General features: G+C 51.3%; 1 pseudogene; it reads right to left on the bottom strand.

Annotated features, from left to right (window-relative positions):
- Positions 1–16879: 16879 nt before the first annotated feature.
- Positions 16880–18375, bottom strand: LOC144109507 (uncharacterized; annotated as a pseudogene).
- Between the last annotated feature and the right edge of the window lie 747 nt (positions 18376–19122).

Below are 19122 nucleotides of genomic sequence, written 5' to 3'. Positions count from 1 at the left end.
GAAGGAAATGCTACTTTGTTTTACGTTAATGATTTGGATTTGATCAGGTGCTACTGTTTTCGTAAAACTTAAATAAAGGTGATTGTGCCAGTGAGTTAGAAAGGACGTGTGTCAATTTGAGATGCTACCAAGTGATAAAGGCACTCACAGGAGTTCAGCGAAGACATTTCCCGAGTTGAGGATGAGCTGTTTGCTTATGTAGAACCGTTCCGAGCAAGCAAATTTCTTTGTGTTTGAAAATTTGGCACAGGTTTGCTTTTTATCTTCAGTAGATTCAGAAATGTAGAACTTCGTCGAGATACCAAGAGCTTGTCGCTACATTCACTACATTAACAGCAGTGTTGCTAATGCCAGGCGAAGGCAAAGAAAGCACGGATATTTGTGCCAATTTGAGTACCTGTGTTTAACGGTGCTAGGTTAGATAGCCGATTACGCGAATGAAGTGAGGCTGCAGAATTCTGCAGAGAACAGCTGTAGCAGCTTTCTGTACCAGTGATGGGGACGAGGAGGCCGTCAGACCCCAAGATAGCCCCTATCGCTGAATTCCCGCAGCCCCGAACTAAGACGGATGTACGGTCATTTCTCGGTCTGGTGGGGTACTACCAAAGGTACATACCCAACTATTCACAGCTAGCAAGTCCTTTGACCGATGCGCTTCGCAAAGAAAAGCCGAATAGCGTTATCTGGGACGCAGCAAAAGAAATTTCGTTTCAGAGCTTGAAGAGCGTGCTGGTTTCGCGGCCCGTGTTACGCGCGCCGGACTACAGCAAGGAATTCGTGGTCCAGTGTGACGCCAGCGACCGGGGTATGGGGGTCGTATTAAGCCAAGTCGGAGACGACAATGAGGAGCACCCTATCCTTTATGCCAGCAGGAAGTTAACCGTAAGGGAAGAAGCCTACAGCGCTTCGGAAAAGGAATGCGCTTGTCTGGTTTGGGCCGCACAGAAGCTAGCCTGTTATGTTTACGGGGCGAAATTTACTTTCGAGACAGATCATTGTCCGCTTACATGGCTGCGTCAAATGTCGCCCAAGAATGGCCGCTTGCTTCGATGGAGTCTAGCCCTCCAGCAATATAACTTTTCTGTGCGATACAAAAGGGGCAAATGTCATGGAAATGCCGACGGATTGAGCAGGTTATTCCCATAATTGTGGTATCCGTTCGGTGGCAATTCGGTGCCTTTTCGTATTTTTTTAGGTGCCATTTAGCTTTGTTTTGGCGTGGTGTCCTATTATCCTTTTTCTTTTGCTTCCAAATTTGCCACCTCTCTTCAAGCCGTGTTCGGCGAATCGGGCTTTGGCAGCGAATTTGGCAGACATGGAAGCTGTTCTTAGTAGCCGAGATTACTGCTGTCAGCTACAAACTTTTGTGCTTACGTTTACATTGACAATGCAGTAGTATTGCAAAACAGCCTGGCGGCTCTCGGGTGAATTTCGTGCACTGCCTGGGGAGTGGCGCCATGTTGAGTGGCTGATTTCGACTAATGCCTCCGTTGTCCGAGGTTTAGGACTCTACTCTGTGCTTGCAGATAAGATGAAGAAGGGCCTCCCACGCTACAACTCAAGTCATCTCTCCTCGACCAGTGATTGTGACCACTGGCCGATCGAGATTGTCCTGGCCGCGGAGGAGCTGTTACGTTTGGAGACGCCAACATGCCAAGAATATTAAAGCCACTGGGAATCATCAATCTACCGAGGCTTCAAAGGGCCGTCGATGTGGTTGCAGCGCTACGAGTGCAGGTGGTGGCGTCTACAAGGGTCCTTCCCCCCCCCCCCCCCCCCTGCTGTTTACGGGGTGAAACGGCTCCCCGCTGTCTGAGAACGGCTTTGGTGAACCTGTCTTTTGTTCTCAACGCCGGACCCACCCGGGACATTTTTCTCCCTGAGGGGACGACGGGGGAGCCGGCGAGCGGCGGAACTGCAAATCAGCCGTGACAAATGCGGCCGGGTTTGACTAAGCCAACGTCTCCGGAATCCTCGTACTTCGAAAACAACTTCGACTTAGACTGTGCTTTCCCACGCTCTACGTGAAAGCTTCTGCGAACTGCGGTGGGATCCATTCGCCCCCACGCTACCGCTGTGAAGTGCAGGTGACTGACCTTCGACGCTCTCAATGGGACCCCCTTCGGGCTATTCATCACTGAAGCCTGGACAGCGCGGACACTAATCTGCCAGAAGTGGCAAGAGTGTGTGGCTGGGGGCGGACCCGGAAGACTGGACACGTGATCTACATCACAGTGATTCGAAGCATTTTTAATGATCTAGATTCCCCAACTAGGGACCTGGGGACAGCGGACCCTATTTAAGCAGCGATCTGGCGTGTGTTCGCCAGCTCCTGATTCACTCTTTCAATCTTTGTATAAATGTAAATAAACCCTTCAGTCTCTTCTTCACCTCGAAGACCCTCTCATCTCTTCGTCAACCCCACTACAGCAGTCTCCCGATCCGGAACCCGAGGACACCGACCTTGGCGAGAGACGGCACAGGCGAACCAGGGGCCCGCATCTAACACCCGGCAGTGCTACACGTACTTCACCCAGAACTCTATCCGAGCGATGTGTGCAATGTTTGTGCAGCTGGTCCGGCGGACCAATGGCACATCATGTGGGACTGTGCCAGGTTCCCGACCGAGGCTACCTCCAGGATATACCCGCCCGAACTTCAAAGTGCAGTGCAGTCTGCAGACAAGGACATTCAACTATGGGCCGTCCAGCAGGCCCGGGGTGCGCTCGAAAAGCACAAGCCTCACGACCCACCACAAACGGGCCGAACGGGGGTAGTGCAGAGGAGGGCATAACCCCGGGTCGACGCTTGGCCAACGTCACGACGCGTCAAACCGTCGGTTGCCGGCATTTTCAATAAAGTTTTTCCTACCTATCCGTGACCTGAAACCGCGTATCTGTATCGTGCGCCCATATCGTCTGTTCTTTTGGCACCCAGGTTGCTCTTTACATGCGTTTGCTTTTGCGTGTGCATATATGCTTTTGTACCCTTTAGAATGTTTTCTTAGGGTGCATCAACTTTCATCCTGTAATCCCACGCCTAAAGCATACCCTGTACGCTGATGATATTACCACATGGACCACTCATGGCTCTGACGGGGAAATTGAGGAAACTCTTCAGTTAGCAGCAGACACCATCTCCTCTCACGCGTCATCCATCGGGCTCGAATGTTCCCCATCTAAGTCCGCGCTCTTCCTAATTAGGCCAAAATCTAGCGCTAAGTCGCCCATCCAAATCAATTTAAAAGGATCCCCTATCCCCATCACACCCGCCCTCCGCATCCTTGGCCTCCACTTGCAGGAATCTGGACGAAATGAACATATCCTTAAAAGGCTCAAGGCCTCCACGCAATCCCTGTTGCACCTTCTACGCCGAGCGTCCTCCCTTAACAAGGGTTTAGACGAAGCGGACAACATGAAAGTAGTGCACGCATTTACGCTTAGCCGCATTCTATACGCAACCCCATATCTCAAGTTGAACCGCACGGAAACCGAACGCGTGAACGCAATGAACCGCCTTGCGACAAAGGCAGCCCTAAACCTACCTCGCAGCACTAGCACAGCCAAACTTCTTGCACTAGGCATGCATAACACCATTCAGGAACTAGTTGACGCGCACCTTCAGACACAGTACCTTAGACTTGCCACGAGCGCCACTGGCCGCCATATACTCTCCTCCCTTCGCATCAACATACCCGCTAACCAGTCAACCCTTATACCCATCCCTCGACACCTCCATACACCTCTCGTTGTGAAACCCCTTCCTCGAAACGTCCATCCCCAATATCACATCCCTCGCCGCGTAGCTCGCGCTAATGCCCTCCATAAGTACTATGGGCAAGCCCACGATGCCGTTTGGGTAGATGCCGCATGTACAGCGCATGAAGCGGTAGCAGTTGCCTACAATCCAACCCTACCTCACCCCCTAACTCACCGTCTTCCCTCGGGTCTACGCCTGAGGAGGCAGAGGAGACCGCCATCGCCCTAGCCCTTGCACATTCGGACGCCCAATACATCTTCAGCGACTCCAAAACGGCTTTGTCCAACTTTGCCAGGGGCAGGATTCACGCCCCTGCCTGGCAATTGTTGAACAACCCTACCCAAAATTTACCGCGCAGGGTAGAGCTTCAGTGGGTGCCGGCTCACTCTGGGAACCCTGGAAACGAGGCTGCCGATAAATTGGCCCGAGGTCTGATTTGCCGGGCTCAGGACAGTCTCGATCCAGGATTCTCGAGGGAGCGGGCGCACACCTTTGCGGAGCTCACGCAAATACCCCGTTTGGACCGTCGGACTTACCCTCCTCCCCACCCCTCTCTTACGCACTCCCAACAGATCCTCTTCAGACGCCTCCAGACCCGCTCTCTGTCATCCCCTCAGCTTTTATCCCACTATTGCGGCACATCCCCTGCATGCTCCCTATGTGGTGACCCCCACGCCACACTCTCCCATATCCTTTTCGGCTGCCCTGCTGACCCTCCCCCGCGGGGACAGCACGCCATCTCGAGCTGGGAAGACTGGGAGGTCCTGCTTATGTCTGCAGACCCGACATCGCAGCTTGCTGCGGTGACTCGGGCTGCCGACGTCATGTCCCGGCATGACCTACTTGATGCAGTGCGGGACCGCGCAGTGGCCCAGGGACCCAGCTGGGTCTAAAACTCACTTGCTGAATAAAGTTTTTCTGTCTGCCTGTCTGTATTATGTTTTTATTGCTTTATTTTTTCAGATTTCTCAGAGCTAGAGAAAAATTTGGCCATTATTATATGCTGGTGCCGTAGTACTCCGTACATTGTGTGTTAAATGGTGCATACATATGCGTCTCCTGTTTGTATTCATTTAAATGCAAAGAACACATCTAATAAACTGAAATTACATCTGTATTGCGCTGCTATTTCCTGTTATATGGGCGGGAACGGGCGGCGATTTTTTGAATTCATATTTCCTTTGTGTGTAAAATTTTGGCACATTTCATGTTCTTGTGGCGGGAGCAGCGCAGCACGAAACAAAGAATAGAGAGGCGGGAATCAACGCTGACTAACAACCAGATTTTTAATCCACGTTCGATCGAACATATACATCTTACTCGTGCATTAAGGAAAGAACATAAGCATGACAAACGCATAAGATTTACACGTGGTAAAAGATTAGGACAACGCACACAGGTAATCAATTTCGCTGCCACGAAACGCTATCGAAAGTATGCTGACGCATATACGTCGCTCTTTTGTCGGATGTTGAGCGCTTCTTCGGTCTCCCTGGTCCGTTGATCAAAATATGACGTGATGACCATTGTGTTGCTGAGCTGCAGGGCACACTCATGCTCTCTGCAAAGTTTTGATAATTCACTGCTGATGGCGCCCTTTAGGGATCTTTTGTGCTCTCGAAGCCGTTCATTCAAACAGCGCCCTGTTTGACTATAATGTACGTGCGTCCGCATGACAGAGGTATTTTACAAACCCTCTTTTCACATTTCACATGTTTTTTTTCCGGTGCTTTTTCTTTCATTGATTTTTCTTTCCTCGCTGTTGACTTTGGCGCACAGGCTTCTTAGTTGGTTGGGTGCTGACATGAGCACTTTTACACCAGCTCTTGTGCCTACCTTTTTGAGACTGAGGTTTGGTTTTGGTTTTATGGGAGTTTAACGTCCCAAAGCGACTCAGGCTACGAGAGACGCCGTAGTGAAGGGCTCCGGGAATTTCGACCACCTGGGGTTCCTTAACGTGCACTGACATCGTACAGTACACGGGCCTCTAGAATTTCGCCTCCATCGAAATTCGACCGCCACGGCCGGGATCGAACCCGCGTCTTTTGGGCCAGCAGCCGAGCGCCATAACCACTCAGCCACCGCGGCGGCTGAGGGAAATGTCATTAATGTAAGGAATGACCGCGTACGGCTTCCTTTCCTCTGATGTGGTTGTGACATATTTTCTGCTTCTAAGTGCTTGCAGAATCCCTTCTGCGACACTGGATAGCAGTCTCGTCGGGTAACCTGCTGCTTTCAGCAGACTGTTCTCGGCGTCAAAACTGCCTTGAACTTCATGATGACAGGATCTCGTCAATGCGGCTCTCATTGCTACTTTTGCTAAGGACTAGAAATAACAAGTGAACTCCCAGAAAACAACGTTATGCGATTTCTTGACTTGACGCTAGTGTGATGACCCCCATAATGCGCAGGTCCACACGGGACGGAGAGGCAAAGAGACACCGTATGGCTCAGTTTAAACAAACAGGTATATTCAATAATTACACATGATTAAGATTATACATCAGAGGCTGGGGCGTCCGAGCTTACGTGCCGACGACTTCATGGGGGCGATGGAGTGGCTCCGGAGTTGGGCTCGAGCGGTTGCTGGCAGAAGCTGCACGCCGTCGGGCTTCGGCGCTGAAGGCCCTCTTGGCGAACGATGTCTTCCTGAGCGTCTATGCAGTAGAATTTCAATAGTCGTCCGTTTCTTCGAGGATGGTTCACAAACCCTTCCTCTAGTGTCGTTCGGCTTGGAAGATGAACAGGAGGCGAGCTTGTAGATGATGACAGCAGAGCATATTTTACAACATACATATGCAGAGAGTTAAACTGGAAAAAAGCAGAACTGAATTTACAAAAGAACAAACTTTGCACTACTTTACTCATCGACCGGGCAGGTTAGTGCCTAAGTAGCATCACATTACATGCTAAGCATGGAGCCCCAGCTCAGAGTGGACTGGACTGCATCCGTTTACATGCGCTTTTAAGCACTTGATTAACAAAGGACTAAGGGCGGTCATTTTCAGTGGCCCGCCCAAAGCATCAATTCTCCAATCCAAAATAACATGCGAGATGGGGACCACCCCTTGGGTTGGGCTTAGCCTCGAACCCAGAGTCTGTTAACAATACAAACTAAATAAACAACAAAAACGCCACCACTCTCTCTCAAGTGAGAGTATACACAGGCTCTCTCTTCGGAGCTAATTCACTAGCGCCTGTCTTTCCACATTCTTGGCGAGTACTGCCTGTCCGTCTGACAGGTGTCCGTCACGGCCCTTCTGGGAAGCTGTGGGTGCCTTCCCGGCGATAGCCCACGACACAGGGGGGGGGGGGGGGAAGAATGTTGTCTTCGCGGTAGCGCATAGCGTCGGCTGTGGTACGGCGCGCTCTGGCCCGCTGACAGCTCCCTTGTCCTGGAATGTGCCCGGAAATTGGGGAGGATAAAGCCTGTTTCCCCGGGGCGGCGGCGGGTCCGGTTGTTCTGGTCGTCACTCAAAGAGCATGGCTGGGTAATTGATGATGCCGCTGTCACGGGTCTCCGTCTACGCCGCGCCGTCGAACGTGGATCCTCGTAGCACACACGGAATGTCACACTCGCTCACCCTCCAGAAGAATGTTCTCCGAACATTTGAGTCCACGCAGCTCCCCTTGTCTTTCTGAATCGCCTCGCACAGTGCGTCCGACAAAACACTTTTCGCTGCACTCAACACCACTGCACAACACCATATGCCTCCGCTGTCAATACTGGCGTCTCCAGGGGCAGCACTGATCTTCTTTTACAGATAAACATGAAACTCAGCACCCAAGCCTCTCTTTTCTAGTCCAAACTGGACGAAATAAATTTACCACAGTTATAAAGGAGCTCCCACTTCTAGCACGATCACGGCACAGACAAAAATATAGATAACGAAAGGAAGTAGGGCAGGTTCTGCATGCGCTCCGCATGCTCTCCTGTGAAGGTGTTACTTAATGACAGAAAGGTTTAACTACCAACTCCGATAACTTAACACATAAGCACATAGCAATGTTATGAGCTGTGGCATTACACAATTCTAACCAGTTCAAAACTCCGCTCTGTTTACGCCATTAGTCCGACTTAGCTTTCCGATTTCGCAGCGGATATCGGCCTTCATGAGTCATACTAAGTAAGTCTGTGCCCCTTTGTCTGCTTTGGGACTCGCGAGGGCTCGTGGCAGGAGCCTCTCCTGGCGTTATCTGCGCGGCAACCTCGCGAGCTTCTTCTTCTAGCAATGCATGAAGTAAATCCGGTGGCATTCCGGCCGTCACCTCGGGCGCCTGCCGAACAAATGCAGGAGAGGGCGTTTCTTGCGAACTATCTGCGCGCTCCGCTTCACTTCTGTCCCCATCAAAATCCGCGCTTTCCCTTTCCTCATTTCGTGAATACTGAACCGGTGCCGACTTGAGGCGATTTGCGTGTATCCTTATCAAACGCCGGTTCACGTCTCGGACTCTGAAGTTTACCGGAGAAAGCTTCTCGACAACCTCGCACGGTCCTCTCCACTTCGTCTGGAACTTACGAGCTAGCCCAATCTGCCTTTGGCAGTTTTCAATGTACACGCTGTCCCCCACATCAAACGGCGCGTCTCTAGCACTGCGATCGTGCACCTCCTTCCTGCGCTTCGCCGCTTTCTTTAAGGACTCCTTTGCGATGTCCCTCGCCACTTGCAAGCGCGATTCTAGCTCAACCTTATAGTCGTCCAGTGAAGCGTATGGGACACGACGGGGGCCCTCTGGCACTTCACTAGGCTGGTCCGGGTCTCGGCCGTAGAGAAGAAAGAATGGCGATTCGCCCGTGCTCTCGTGTGCTGCGGAATTGTAGGCAAACATTGCATACGGGAGCCACAAGTCCCAGTCCCGCTGGTCGCGCGAAACAAAATGCGACAGGAACCCGGCCACGGTTTGGTTCAGTCGCTCCACCGCGCCGTTGCAAGCCGGATGGTACGGTGTTGTCTGCTTCTTAGCGATCTTAAGCAGCTCGCAAACTCTCCTCATTAGCTGCGACACGAAGTTCGTTCCCCGATCTGTCAAGAGTTGCCTCGGGGGTCCATGTCGGAGCACGATCTGTTCGACAAATGCTCTTGCAACCGTGTCTGCCTTCTGATCTGGGAGTGCTACCGCTTCCGCGTATTTTGAAAGGTGATCGACAAATACTAAAATGTACTTGTTTCCGGAAGTGGTCGTGGGCAATGGGCCCATTATGTCCATACCTGTCCGCTCGAAGGGAGCCGAAACCTCAGGGAACGGCTGAATTGGAGCTGGTCTTCGTCCCTTGGGTGTTTTTCTTTCGAGACAGGAATGACACTTCGCACAGTTGTCTCTAACATCCTGTCGCATGCCACTCCAAAAGTACAAACGCTCCACACGCCTGCGTGTCTTCGCTACGCCAAAATGACCGGCGCATGGCGCATCGTGAAACGCGCGAAGAACCCTTTCTGTCCACGACCGAGGTATGACGACTCTCTCCCAAGCGGTTTTCTCTGGTCTCCCTTTCCTGGTTGGCCTCGTGCGCCGACACAGGGTGCCGTCTTTGCCAATGAAATAACCTAGCTGTTCGGGGTGAGACGGTGCGTCCTCTAAGCTTTCGATTATTCGCTTCAGGTCCGGATCTTTGCACTGCTCTGTGCGTAATTCGGCGGGGTCGACTACGGGGACAAACTCATCTATAGCTGCCACGGCAGCTGTGCGGCTGAGTGCATCAGCATTCAGATGCGTCTTTCCTGACTTGTGCTCAACTTCAAAGCAGTATTCCTGCAGGTGTAGATTCCATCTAGCGAGTCGCGAGCTAGGGTCCCTGACACTCATCACCCATTTCAGAGGATGGCAGTCTGTGACTAGCTTGAATTTGCGGCCGTAAAGGTAGCATCTGAAGTGCTTTACTGCCCAGACAACGGCGAGGCACTCCCTTTCCGTAGCTCCGTACTTTTGCTCTGTGGGGCTCAGCTGTCGGCTAGCAAAAGCAACGGGATGTTCTTTGCCCTCGATAACCTGAGATAGCACGGCACCAACTGCGAACTTTGACGCATCTGTGGCCATAACGAAGGGCAAACTAAAATCCGGGTGGCGCAACAGCGGTGCACTCATTAGCTTCCTTTTCAGGGCCCCAAAAGCATTCTCCGCGTTTTCGTCCCAGCGAAAGGCGACATTTTTGGCTGTTAAGGCGGTGAGCGGCTTAGCGAGCTTGGCGAACTCCTCTATGTGCCTTCGGTAGTAACCAATCAGGCCGAGAAACTGCCGGACCTGGCGGACGCTAGTCGGGGATGGAAAATCCGAGACACACCTTAGTTTCTCAGGGTCCGGTCGCACGCCGTCAGCTGAAACAACGTGCCCGAGGTATTTCACCTCGTTTTTGAGGAATTGGCACTTAGAGGGCTTCAGCTTGAGACCCGCTGCTCTTAGTCGCACCAAAACCTGCTCAATATCGCGCAAATGGTTATCAAAACTGTCACTGTATATGATAATGTCATCCATATACACGAAGCACAGCCTTCCCAGAAGACCTGCCAGGATAACATCAGCGGTTCTCTGCCAGACAGCAGGGCTGTTGGCCAGACCCATCGGCATTCTTTTCCATTCATAGTGCCCTGAGGGCGTGTTGAATGCCGTTTTCTCGGCATCTGCCGGATCCATTTCTATCTGCCAGAATCCCGCCGCCATGTCCACTACCGTGAAGTACCTGGCAGAGCCCAGCTGAGAAAGCGTCTCCTGTATATTGGGGATGGGGTATGGATCGATGCGAGTTACGGCATTTAGTTTGCGGTAGTCCACTACCAATCGATACGAGCCATCTGGCTTTTCCACCAATAGTGCTGGTGCTCCCCAGGGTGACTTTGAGTGTTCGACAATGCCGCGATCAATCAGGTCCCGCACCTGCCGCTCCATCTCCTCACGTTGGGAGTAAGGAATCCTGTACGCACGCTGGTAAACGGGCGATGAAGTGCCGGTTTCTATCCTGTGCTTTATAACGCCACAGCAGCCCAAATCCAGGTTGGACGCGGCGAATACCTCCGAGTAGTCGTTCAGCAAACCAGCCAGAGCCTCCCTCTCCCTGGATTTTACGTGAGAAAGATCGAACGACACCTTTGGAGCAGCCGAAGGACTAGCATGCTCTACAGTTGCGAGTACCGTATCGGTGGGCTCACGTTGCTCTATCGCAGAGGTGAAGAAAGCCAATGTTTTGTTCTTGGGAAGGCTCAGTGGCTGCTGGCTACAGTTAACCACCCGTAGGGGCACTCTGTGGGCGTCATTAACTGTCACGAGGCACGCGGCTGCCTTCAGGCCATTGCTGAGAGAGTCGACCGGCTCAAGCACTCCCACGGCGCCGCTCTCTACATCTGAAGGCACAAACGCGTACAAAATGTGCTCCGACCAAGGAAGGACGACCGCCTCCTCGACCAGCCGGACGGCAACCCGCGAATATACCTTCTCCAATGATCCCACTGTTTGACGGGTGTCAATATCGGTAATGCGAATCTCAGCCCCTCTCCTGTTCAAAAACGGAACTTTTGAGCCGCCCGCATTAACCTCTTCCTCAGAGAATGAGACTACTACCTTCCCTTTTCTCAAAAAATCCTGCCCTAATATACCTGACACTCCGTTTGGCAGAGACACCGTGTCCGGGCATACGTAGCAGGGGTGCTCCAATGCAATTCCGCCGAGAGAGAAGTGTAACCGGTAGAGTCCACTTATGCCAAGAGGATCCCCCGTTATGCCTACAAATTTGGTTGCCATACCACCAGACGCTTCCAACACCTCGCGGTCCCCCTTCCTTCGAAGCGTGTTAAAACTGCTCTCCTTAAGCAATGTCACCTTTGACCCCGTATCTATCAACAATTCCATACAACAACCATTTAACTTGCAACGCACAACAGGGCATGCCTCGTCGGCCACACAAACTACCACCACCTCATCATCTACTGCTCCCTCCCCACGCTCCTCAGGCTGGGGAGGACTAACTAGTTTTTTGACTCGGTATCTGGAGCCCCGCTGTAGGCTTGCTTAGGGCGTGTCTCGCCTGCTTCTCTTTGTGGCTCCCCACGGCGCACGTTTTGGCAGAACCTGGCGATGTGTCCGCGACCCTGGCAAGCGAAGCATACGATTTCTTCAAAATCTCGCATACCGCGCCTGTAGCTTTGTGGCGGTCTCCGGTTTCCAGCGAATGGGCGCTGTTGAGCGCGCGCTTCAACCTGGCATTCTACCTGCTGAGATAGCAGCTGTTCTAAGCGATCTAACCGCTCTGTCAAGAGAGCAACCTCAGGGTTGAGCACCGCTCTCTCTATGACGCGTACTCTCGCTGCGGCTGTCGTTAACGCCTCATTTTGTTCCTCATCCAATGCGGCCTCCACGGCTTGGTCGAAATTGCTCGGCTTGCGCGAGAGCACGAACCGGCGCACGGGGTCTTGCAGACCAGCCACGAACAAAGCGGTCATTTCCTCTTTAAGTATATCCTCCGCGTATTTCTTCTTAAGCTGGTCTCCTTCCTCCTCCCTGCTTAACGTATCGCGCGCTAAGCGCTGAAGCCGCGACGCAAACGTTCGCACGTCCTCCCCTACCATCTGTCCGGCGTCACGGAACCTCTGTACTCGCACGTGACGTGGTTCAGTGTCAAAATGCTCAAACGCGAGCTTCTTAAATTCCGCAAATGATTTTGTGGATTTTACTTTTTCGTCTCGCCATGCAAAATCATGAGCAGCTCCTGCCATCTTACACCTCGCCATTCCCAGCATTTGAGCATCGGACCATCCCCCCATTTTCCCAATCTCTTCTAGCATGGAAAAGAAATCGCAGATTGGAACCCCTGTCTTATCTCCCGTAAACGTCGGAATGACGCTTCCTAATGCCAGCATGCTTGCTCCGAGCGACGGCTGTGGAGTGGGAGCTCCCTCAGATACAGTCATTTTTTTTTTTCAAGCCCTCCAGTGCCTCAAGCCTCTCAAATGGGGGTAAAAGTCCCACAACCAGTCCCGTGATTCCCTTTTGATTACAATTTTGAAGTCATGAATGTCACAGCATTCAGAGGACATTTGCTTTTGAGACCCCACTTCTGACACCAGTGTGATGACCCCCATAATGCGCAGGTCCACACGGGACGGAGAGGCAAAGAGACACCGTATGGCTCAGTTTAAACAAACAGGTATATTCAATAATTACACATGATTAAGATTATACATCAGAGGCTGGGGCGTCCGAGCTTACGTGCCGACGACTTCATGGGGGCGATGGAGTGGCTCCGGAGTTGGGCTCGAGCGGTTGCTGGCAGAAGCTGCACGCCGTCGGGCTTCGGCGCTGAAGGCCCTCTTGGCGAACGATGTCTTCCTGAGCGTCTATGCAGTAGAATTTCAATAGTCGTCCGTTTCTTCGAGGATGGTTCACAAACCCTTCCTCTAGTGTCGTTCGGCTTGGAAGATGAACAGGAGGCGAGCTTGTAGATGATGACAGCAGAGCATATTTTACAACATACATATGCAGAGAGTTAAACTGGAAAAAAGCAGAACTGAATTTACAAAAGAACAAACTTTGCACTACTTTACTCATCGACCGGGCAGGTTAGTGCCTAAGTAGCATCACATTACATGCTAAGCATGGAGCCCCAGCTCAGAGTGGACTGGACTGCATCCGTTTACATGCGCTTTTAAGCACTTGATTAACAAAGGACTAAGGGCGGTCATTTTCAGTGGCCCGCCCAAAGCATCAATTCTCCAATCCAAAATAACATGCGAGATGGGGACCACCCCTTGGGTTGGGCTTAGCCTCGAACCCAGAGTCTGTTAACAATACAAACTAAATAAACAACAAAAACGCCACCACTCTCTCTCAAGTGAGAGTATACACAGGCTCTCTCTTCGGAGCTAATTCACTAGCGCCTGTCTTTCCACATTCTTGGCGAGTACTGCCTGTCCGTCTGACAGGTGTCCGTCACGGCCCTTCTGGGAAGCTGTGGGTGCCTTCCCGGCGATAGCCCACGACACAGGGGGGGGGGGGGGAAGAATGTTGTCTTCGCGGTAGCGCATAGCGTCGGCTGTGGTACGGCGCGCTCTGGCCCGCTGACAGCTCCCTTGTCCTGGAATGTGCCCGGAAATTGGGGAGGATAAAGCCTGTTTCCCCGGGGCGGCGGCGGGTCCGGTTGTTCTGGTCGTCACTCAAAGAGCATGGCTGGGTAATTGATGATGCCGCTGTCACGGGTCTCCGTCTACGCCGCGCCGTCGAACGTGGATCCTCGTAGCACACACGGAATGTCACACTAGCCTTTCTAGGCGCTCGCATATGCTGGCGGTACGGACCACGAAGCTAGAAGGGACTGCTCCCATACACATCTGCGCAATCCAAGATCATCAAGCGGGGGTAGAAAAAAACAGAAATGAGAGCCGCATTGACGAGATCCTGTCATCATGAAGTTCAAGGCAGTTTTGACACCCAGAACCGTCGGCTGAAAGCAGCAGGTTGCCCGACGAGACTGCTATCCAGTGTTGCAGAAGGGATTCTGCAAGCACTTAGAGGCAGAAAATATGTCACAACCACATCAGAATAAGGAAGCCGTACGCGGTCATTCCTTGCACTAAAGGCATTTCCCACAGTCTCAAAAGGGTAGGAGCAAGAGCTGGTGTAAAAGTGCTTATGTCAGCACCCAACAAGTTAAGAAGCCTGCGCGCCAAAGTCAACAGGGAGCAAAGGAAAAAATCAATGCAAGCAAAAACACCGGAAAAAAACATGCGAAATGCATGAAAAGCGGGGTTTACGAAATACCTCCGTCATGCGGATGCACCTACATTGGTCAAGCAGGGCGCCTGTTTGAATAAACGGCTTCGAGAGCACAAAATATCCCTAAAGGGCGCCATCAGCAGTGAATTAACAAAACATTGCAGAGAGCATGAATGCGCTCCGCAGCTTATCAACACAATGGTCATCCCGTCATATTTTGATCAACGAATCAGGGAGATTGAAGAAGCCTTCAACATCCGACCAAAGAGCGACGTATTTGTCTGCATACCTTCAATACCGCTTCGTGACAGAGAAATTATCTGCGTGCGATGTCCTAATATTTCACCACGTGTACATCTTGTGCGTCTTTCATGCTTTTTTCTTTTCCTTCTTATACGAGCGAGATGTATATATTCGACGAACATGCATTAAAAATCTGGTTGTTATTCAGCGTGGTGTCCCGCCTCACTGTCTCGTGCTGCGCTGCTCCCGTCACAAGATCATGCACCAACCAGCCCAAATTTTCACCTTGTTAAAGCACATTTCATGTAAACAGGTAAGTCTGAAAGGCCAGGCCAGCAAGCATTCACGGGAGTGGACAGATGTATTACACCACCTGTAACGTGAGCATGTGCCTGAAATTTGGCACATATGTGCGCTTAGATGCCTGAAGTCTGCATGAAAAAGAATAATTTTATTGAGCCAGAGCCGAGAAATCTATAGCATTAACCTTTTGGGGCCGTCCCTGGGATGCACAACTCTTTGGACACGGCTAGTTGTGGGGACGTTTTTTTTTTGGATGACTTCGGGAAAAATGAGCATTTCCTGGGGACATTCCAAATGTCCTGAGGGGATATTTCTGAGAGATTTTGAGGAGGTTTTGTTTGTTGGAATGTCCAAGTTGGAAACTGAAAGCCCACACGTGGTACCCTCAACTATTGGCAGCTTCCAGCAAATATTAATTTCACCTTCAACCACAGCAGCAAAGAAAGCAGCAGATGTGGGAGGTACAGCGATAATGCCAGCTCATTCAGGGGACGGCAGTGGCAGAGGGACCGAATTAGCAGAGATTCCTATCATGCATCCTTCTAACAGTGGCGAGACTACTTGGGGAGGTTCCTCAAGTCATGTTGTTCCGACTGCTGCTGCAGTGCCATTGGCAGGTGTCTCGAGTGGTGCAGCTAGCCAAGCAGGGCTGGTGCGCAGCAGCGCAGTGAGCAGGTTGTTGCCTTGGCTGCAGAAAGAATTGTAGGTGGTGCTAAGAAAGCGGTGCACATTGTGGTTACGTTGCCTTCAAGGAGTGCTGTACCTGGGGAGAGTTCGCAGGCTACGCAGAATATAAACACAAGGGCAGAAGGACTGAAGCGGCCATACTCCAATGCAGGCAGTGAAAACAAAGGGCTCTCTGATTTCCCATCCCGGCTACGTTCTCATAAGAAGCTGGCCGTCATAAAAAAACTCTGTCCTGAAGACCTGAGCACACATGTGGGCCGAACTTCTCGTAAAACAAAAGGAGGAGCTCAGGCGTCACAGTCAGCTGGCAAGGGACAGCAGGCAGCGATGCAAAGCCGACAGCCAGCAGCGCCAAGAACAGGACGAAAGCAAGTCTCGGGTGGCCAGCGGAAAGGCAAGCTACCAAGCAAGCACCCGGAGCACATGGTTCCCGATGTTCTGCACCCCGTGCAGAGTCCCTTCTCCAGTGAGTCCAGCTGCGAAAGTTCAAAGCTGAACAATGATGGCTCATCAGGTCCTTCCGATACCAAAAGTGCTCCGTATTTGTCCGCCCAGCTCAGAAGCATGAGATGCTCTACTGGGCAATCTTCAAGCACCTCTGCATCCAAGAGGGCTACTAGCTCCATGGAAACAACCCGGAGTCGCGTTCACAAAAAATGTAGAATATGCGAATAGGCTTCCCTGGCTATCACTCGGCTCTAGCCAGCCGGCCACTGTACAGAGACGAAGTACCTGTGATAAAGTCAAAATGTAAGCGGACAGTCGAGGACACTGGTAATGTTGACGTGGACCTTGATCGTTACATCTCTGAACTTTCGGCCACTAAGGGCCTTGAGATATATGAGAGTGTGTTGCCAGATCTGTTTGACAGTTGTACTACATAGTGTTACATTGCCGTGCTGTACATGTTTCGTTTTATTTTTGAAGTTCAGTTCCTCAGGAGGCCACCAGCAAAATGTAAATAAACCTCAATCTTTAAGCCCTCTTGGTACAGAGTTGCCATTTTTATGCAATTTTTCCCGTGCTGTGCATATTTTGGTTTGTTTTTGCTGAACTTGAGCGTCTCAGGAGGCCACTGGAAAAATTTAAATAAACATTAAGGTTTGGGGCCTTGTAATCCATAGCAATTTTTATTTAGATTGCCTGTAAAAGCAACACCTACACAGTTATGCAGTGTTACAAGCCAGCATTATGAGGCATATACGGCTGTCATCATAGGGTACACATGAACTGGGAGTGCTAAGTTGTCCACTTGAGTTGTGAAAGCTTCACGATATGAGCCCCGAGACAGAGCACCACAATCAGCAGTACAGTGTTCAAGTGCCCCACAGTGGGCACAGCAGTGAACAGCACTGGTATAGAATGCAAATTGCGCAACAACTGTGACTAGTATCCCCTCTACAGTCTTTGACATTCCAGGCCACTGATGCTTCCCCAGCTTGGATCCAATAACAGACGCTGCAGTGTCTCCAATGCCAAGAGCTACTGTGCCACTGAGTAGAATTAGTTTCTTCTCTGGATCCCCAAACTGTGCAGGAAAAAGCAGCAGTGATGCAGCACACCCAATAAACAAGTAGACGGGCGTTAAAATGAATGCCCCAGCATCCTTCTCATCAAGAAACATGGCAAAGGTACTTTGCAAGCATGTCCCCACAGGTTGAATTTCCAGGGTCCGGAACAGTTCGAGCAGAACAAACACTCCAAAGATAGCACCACATGCAAGATACATAAGGTCCGGGTCTAAAAGTACTCCTGGCAGGTACACTGACACGGTTGATGCATGGAAAATTTTGCGCACAACTCTAGAGCTGCTGCTGTACTTTGTTGAATACCAGTGCACAAATAATGCAGCCAATGCAGACATGATCAGCCCCGACACCATGAGCGAGAGTCTAGAGGAGTTGCTGAAGCAGTGGTACACAAGCAGACTTACATGTTCCGTACCGACCATGATGCTGCACAGGGGATAGACTAGCACAGCAGCAGGGAAAAGGAGGCCCATGTAAAACCCAGCAGGCCTTTGCAGAGCTTGCATTTTAGTCACTGCTGCTCAAACAATGCAAGGCTGAAGAGCCCCGCTTGAAGGAACCCAGCTGATGAACATTTAAGGACACAAATGTTTTCATAGACAATGCGGCATCCCAGGCTGCATCCTGACATAACGACAAATGTTGTGATTGCTTGGGAAGCTATCAGCAGTTCACCGAGAGTGAATATGACTGAGGCGAGTAAGACGGTAAAGACGACACAAGAGAGTTGAAAATTCCCACTTCTGCCACAGAAGCCGAGGCACTCCACGGAAGGGAAACGCTTGTTGCCACAGCAAGTAAAGCCGTGGTCCATTCAGCTGACACCACGCAGATGAGACTGCTAGTGACCTTGAATATAACGGCGAGAGACAACTTCAGCGAAGGTATAAAGGTCGCCGTGGTCATACCTGTTGCCAACTGTGAGCAGGCAGAAGGATAGAAGAACAGTCAGCCACAACCCACTGTCGGCGTGCGGCCTCTGGCTGAAGTCCGTTTGTTCTGACTACTGCCAGCGCAGGAACAAGAACAGGATTATCAGAACGGCCACCGCAGTCATAGACTGTGCGAGCATGCCAAGACGAAATGCAGTCATAAGTGCGCCCGCTGCGACGAAGTACTCCAAGCGCATTCGTGCTCCTTGATTTGCAGCCGGCATGGCAGAGTTCCATGGACAAAATCGAAAGATGTCGAACTGCTTGACCGCAAAGATCAGAATGGCTACGAATCAAAGCGATATGCGTTAGAAAACGCGCACGTGAACGGACGGAAAACACATCACGTAGGTTTCATGGCGTATTACGCTGCCTTTCCGCAAAGCTCAAGGAAAGGGAAAAAGCCACAATTTCGTAACGATCTCACGAATCACGTTGAGCTCGCCAAGGTAGCAAAGTGAACCAGGCAGCACATGCTACATCTGGCAGCTACGCCCACTCCGCTACAAGCGAATGTGGCACGGCCGCGGTCCCCGTGATGAGAGACTCTGCGAGAATCTAGGAGGCTGCGAGAGAGAGTGCCAAATGAAAGCCGAAAAGTGAGGCGAAAGAAGGGTAATTTCCGCTAGGATCGCTGCGAACGTTATCCTTCCCTAGGTGCTTTCAATGCCTCCTGAAGAACATGCCTGAAGCGTCAGGGCATAGCCTCCCCTATTTTTCTGTGCCTGGTCAATGGCGGTTGGGGCCGTTGCCAGGCGCCGTTCGCGCAAGTACGCGAAGCCTCTCGCAGATGGTGCGTGCAGCCCTGGATTGAGCAGATGACGCAGCAGTAAAACGTAGCGTAGAAAGCGTCGTGCTTTGTTACAGCACAGCTTCCATTTTTTCCAAACATACATAACGTGGGAGAATGGTCACGATGTTGGCTACCTACACATTGTTTTTATACATATACAAGCGTGCGTAAATGAGTT

This window comes from Amblyomma americanum, chromosome 1 (assembly GCF_052857255.1).
Source record: "Amblyomma americanum isolate KBUSLIRL-KWMA chromosome 1, ASM5285725v1, whole genome shotgun sequence".
Lineage (NCBI taxonomy): Eukaryota > Metazoa > Arthropoda > Arachnida > Ixodida > Ixodidae > Amblyomma > Amblyomma americanum.
Note: the sequence above shows the minus strand (reverse complement) of the source record. Positions and strands in the feature narration are given on the sequence as shown.